The 5,071-nt window shown below is 53.6% G+C and overlaps 1 pseudogene; it reads left to right on the top strand.

Annotated features, from left to right (window-relative positions):
- The first annotated feature begins 2,807 nt into the window (after nucleotides 1-2,807).
- Nucleotides 2,808-3,740, top strand: LOC131571871 (olfactory receptor 14J1-like; annotated as a pseudogene).
- The last annotated feature ends 1,331 nt before the right edge of the window (nucleotides 3,741-5,071 follow it).

The following is a 5,071-nucleotide window of genomic DNA, read 5'->3' as shown; positions in this document are numbered from 1 at the left end:
TGAAGCGTTCAAGAAGCTTCACGTGGTAAAGAAAGATTGGTTCAATAAACTCTTCCAATCCTGAGGGCTAAAGGGTTGGATGATGTCTACCTGAAACAGCACTATTCATTCTCTTAGTGGTTGTTGTTGTGTTGTTAATTGTCCCATGTTTGTTTGGATGCTTTTAGCAAGTCTTACAAAATTCTTTCAGTTCCATCTTTGTTGTACAAGAGAAAAGGGGGAAGATATCCAACACAGGATCCTCGTGGACTCCTTGGACGAGAGAATTGGAGGCCAGGATGGCACAAAAACCTCTCAGAGACTCAGTGTCGGAAGAAAAATCCATAAAAGTACCTAAAAGTATCCTTAAATCCATAATGTACATTAAAAACCTTGAGTATCTCAAAGTGCTAATGAGCCCCACTGAGTGTCAGTGCAAAGCTCTCAAGGGACTCGTTAAACCAGAGAATTGGGGCCATGATTGCACAAACCTCTCACAGAGTCTGTATCAAAAGGGAAACACCAAGTACCTTAAAATAACTGAAGTACCTTTAAGTATTAATGCGTCCCACTGAGTGTTGTTACTGACAAAGCCTCTCCAGGGACTAAGTACAGCAGATAATTGGAAACCAGGATGGCAGAGACATCTCAGAGACTCAAGGCAAAAGCCAAACCCAAAGTCCTTTCAAAAACCTGCAGTCCCTGGGAGCATTCAGGAGCCCCCAGGGCCGTTGCTGACCAAGGCTCCTCAGGGACTCCTTCCAGCAGATCCTTGAGGCCACTGGGATGTGGGCTAGGGGGGGATGCTGAGGGCAGGACAAGGGGCTGACAGTGCCCAGCCTGGCTGGGGCTGTGCCAGGAGGCCCCAGGGCCTCAGGACAAGGTGTCTCCTCACAGCCCTTGGTGGCACAGACCCTGCTGTGCCCCAGGGCACCAAGACTTGGCTTCTCTTTGTTCCCACCTGTCATCACTGCCTGCAGTTCTCTGCTCTGCCAAGGTCTGGGGACGCTTTCTCAGTTGTGTCCCTCAGTGGGATCCATTAAAAGTCCAAGAAACTTTGGAGTTGGATTCTGACTTGGAGTTCTGGAGAGGTTTCTTCAACTCCCTCTCAGGGACTGATGTTCAGGGCCTGAGCAAAAGGCCCCAGAGGCTCATTTATGTCCTTGTGCTGTGTCTGTGCTGCTGAGCTGGGCTGGGCTCCTGGCACAGAGGCAGCTCCTGGTAACCAAGAGGAGCTTCAAAAGCACATTTCTCTTGATGAGCAGCTCTTCTGCCAGCCCAGCAGGGCTGGGGCACTGCCTGCTGCCATCCTGGGCACAGCACAGAGGCACAGAGAGCTTCAATCAGTCAGGGCTGGGAAGGTGCTGAGAAGTGCCTGGGGCACAATCACTGCCAGCCCTTGGCACAGGAACCTCTGGCTGCAGGACAATGCAGCTGCAGCACCTGCAGTGAACTCCTAAAGCTGAAACATCCCACTGCCTACAGACTCTGTGAGTGCAACTCTGGGTATTTCTGGTGCAGGGGAGGTGAAATGCTCGTGAAGGTCTAAAATGCTGAGGGGTTCTGATCAGTCATACAATATTTCCAAGATAAAGATTTTGGCAAACAAAAGGACATTTCCTAATACTTTGTACTCAGTTTCCTACTAGTGGAGAATGGGAGGGAGGAGAGATAAATATTAAAGTTTGATTATGAATTTTGACAAATTCCTGAGACATCTGAACTGTTACTTTTAGTGATCAATAAGTTCACAGAGATTTGGGGTCTGTGAGTGCTGGCAAGGACTGATCAGGCACAGGGAAACCCCTGCAGGAGGGAAATCTCCAGGAAGCAGAGAGAAGATCAGGCAAGGAGAGAAAACAAAACCCAGCAATGCTGTGGCAGGGAGAGTTTAGAGATGTGCACAGGATCCCCTCCAGTGCAGCCCCTCCCTCTGAACAAGCCCCCTCCCTCCTGTGCCCCCAGCCAAGCCTGTGCCCTCAGGGCTGGGGCTCCAAGGCGTGCAGCCCCTCCTGTGCAGGCAGAGCTGCAGCAGAGCTGTGGGGCAGCTCTGCAGCCCCGGGCCCAGTTCCCTCTGCAGAGCACAGGGCTGGGAGCAGCTGCCGGGCACTGGGGGCTCTGGCAGGGGGCACAGCTGGCTCAGGGTGACGCTGCCCCCAGTGCCCGGCTCTGGGCAATGCTGTCAGTGCAGCCAGGGAAGGAGCTGCATCTCCCTCAATCCAAAGCCAGCATAAGGACACTTGGGAGTCTCCCTGAGATTTCAGTCCAGGCTGGGAGCTTCAATCCAGGGTGCAAACCTGTCCTAGAGCATCTCTGAGTTATGAGATTGATGGGGAAAGGCAGAGGTGTTGTGACACAGAAAATGCTGCTGGGTTGGTGAAATGAGCAAAGTGAGTCCTTGGCTACAAATGTGGAGCTGGGCTGTGGGGGATGCATCTGCTCCCAGCAGTAGGTGGTGGCATTTTAAGGGAAGCATAAGAAGGTGGTCACCTTCCACCTGAGAAAGTTTAAAGCCCAAAGAAACTCTGAACAGGTCAGAATGACAGACCATCTCTCCTCAGTCTGCATTCATCTCCTTGACCCAGGGAACTCACTCTGTTCTCCCTGAGGGCCTCAGACATGCTTATGTTTTTATATCCAAAAACAACCAGCAGAGACATGGGGGGAGCTTATAAAGAAAACCTCAGAACTCTTAAACATTAAAGACCATGTCTGTGTGTTACCAAGGAGGATGTATGGGAAATGGCCATGATTTTGTTTACAGGTACCTCCCCTAAGTCTTTACTGTCCTTTCTCCATGAACAGGTCCCCATGTGCAGCCCCAGCAAATGTCCAACAGCAGCTCCATCAGGCACTTCCTCCTGCTGGCATTGGCAGACACGCGGCAGCTGCAGCTCCTGCACTTCTGCCTCTTGCTGGGCATCTCCCTGGCTGCCCTCCTGGGCAACGGCCTCATCATCAGCGCCGTAGCCTGCGGCCACCACCTGCACACGCCCATGTTCTTCTTCCTGCTCAACCTGGCCCTCAGCGACCTGGGCTCCATCTGCACCACTGTCCCCAAAGCCATGCACAATTCCCTCTGGGACACCAGGAACATCTCCTACACAGGATGTGCTGCTCAGCTCTTTTTCTTTATGTTCTTCATTGGAGCAGAGTTTTATCTGCTGACCATCATGTGCTACGACCGCTATGTGTCCATCTGCAAACCTCTGCACTACGGGACCCTCCTGGGCAGCAGAGCTTGTGCCCACATGGCAGCAGCTGCCTGGGCCAGTGCCTTTCTCTAGTCGCTGCTGCACACAGCCAATACATTTTCCCTGCCCCTGTGCCATGGCAATGCCCTGGGCCAGTTCTTCTGTGAAATCCCACATATTCTAAAGCTCTCCTGCTCCAAATCCCAACTCAGGGAAGTGGGACTTCTTGCTGTCAGTGCCTGTTCGGTATTTGGCTGTTTTGTGTTCATTGTTTTCTCCTATGTGCAGATCTTCAGGGCTGTGCTGAGGATCCCCTCTGAGCAGGGACGGCACAAAGCCTTTTCCACCTGCCTCCCTCACCTGGCTGTGCTATCCGTGTTTATCAGCACAGCCACATTTGCCTATTTGAAGCCTCCCAACATTTCCTCCCCATCCCTCGATGTGGTCCTGTCAGTTCTGTACTCAGTGGTGCCTCCAGCCCTGAACCCCCTCATCTACAGCCTAAGGAACCAGGAGCTCAAGGCTGCAGTGTGGAGACTGATGACTGCATGCTTTCAGAAACATTAAACTGCTGGGCAATATCTGCAAATAACTTGTAATCAAAGTCATCTTTGCTACTTCTTTTTGGCTAAACTGTGGAGGTTCTTTTCCTTTGTTTTATGTTTAAATATAGTCCAGAAAAAATGTCATTGTTTCTGCCATTTCCCTTTTTTTTTTTTTCTCTCCAACTTGCCTGTGGCCACAGACTGTGTCAATGAGGGGCTGCACTCTGGGTGACTTTAAAGGAAATAAAGGAACTCCCAACCAATTTTTCTGCAGAGATGCCCTTTTGTTGCCTTCTCGGGAGCTGCAGCAGCAATGTCTGTGTGCAGAGCTGGGGGCAGATCAGGGCTGGCACAGCAGCTGTGCCCAGCAGCAGCAGCAGCACTTGGTGTTGCCAGGGCTGCTGCCGTGGCCCTGCCCCGCTGCCCTGGTGGCCCTGGTGTTGCTGCAGGGCCTGAGTGCTCTCGGGGCCGGGCACAGCCCTGGGGTTGGCAAACAGCATGGCTGGGGCTCTGCAAGGGCCCTGGGGCAGACAAGAAGGAGCAGCAGAGCAGGGGCTGATCCATCCCCAGTGCGCTGCACAGTGCAGGGCAGTGTCCCAGTGTCCTCATGGAGCTGCCAACAACATCCCCCCTCTGCAGCCCTGGCCTCTCCCCCAGCTCACACAGGTGCCCCATCCTTGCAGGCACACACACGGCAGCACTGGCTCAGCAGCCCCTGTTTGCATTGCACACAGCAGGGGGAGCACCCCCATGCTGTTGGTGTGGGGACATGAACCTGAGGGAGCACAAATGCCATCAGCCCCTGGGGCCAGCAAAGGCTGGGGGACACCAGGGAAACCACTCAGCTTTGTCCTGGCCTCTGCACTCAGCCAGAAAGTTTGTTCCCATGAGCTGGGAGTTTCCTGTCCCACTGCAGACGCTGTTGCTCAGAGCCAGGGCTGCCTGGCAGCCACCCCCAAACTGCCCTGAGCAAGTATTCTGCTTCACCCTTGCTTTCTCTCCTCTTTCTTGTTCCAGATTTCTCCCTCTTGCCCAGCCCTGGTCTCTCACCTGCAAACAGCCCATCCCTGTTTGCCCTTTCCTCTCTGGCCCCACTCCCCATTGCAGTTCCTGACTTGGCACCATGGGAACGTCCCTTGGGCAGCAGGATCATCCTACAAGTGCTGCAGGAATTGTCTGCAGGCTCCTGCAGTGCCTGGTGCTGCTCCCTTGCCAGAGGCACCCCAGGCCAGGGGGGCACATCTGGGCTGCTGTGTCTGGCTCTGGGGCTCCCTGTTCTGGGCAGTGAGGAGGAGCTGCAGAGGCTCTGCTGGACTGACAGGATGGGCTTTGGGGCTGGCAGGAGAAGCTGAG

Source organism: Ammospiza caudacuta, unplaced genomic scaffold, assembly GCF_027887145.1.
Source record: "Ammospiza caudacuta isolate bAmmCau1 unplaced genomic scaffold, bAmmCau1.pri scaffold_39, whole genome shotgun sequence".
In the NCBI taxonomy this organism is placed as follows: domain Eukaryota; kingdom Metazoa; phylum Chordata; class Aves; order Passeriformes; family Passerellidae; genus Ammospiza; species Ammospiza caudacuta.
Note: the sequence above shows the minus strand (reverse complement) of the source record. Positions and strands in the feature narration are given on the sequence as shown.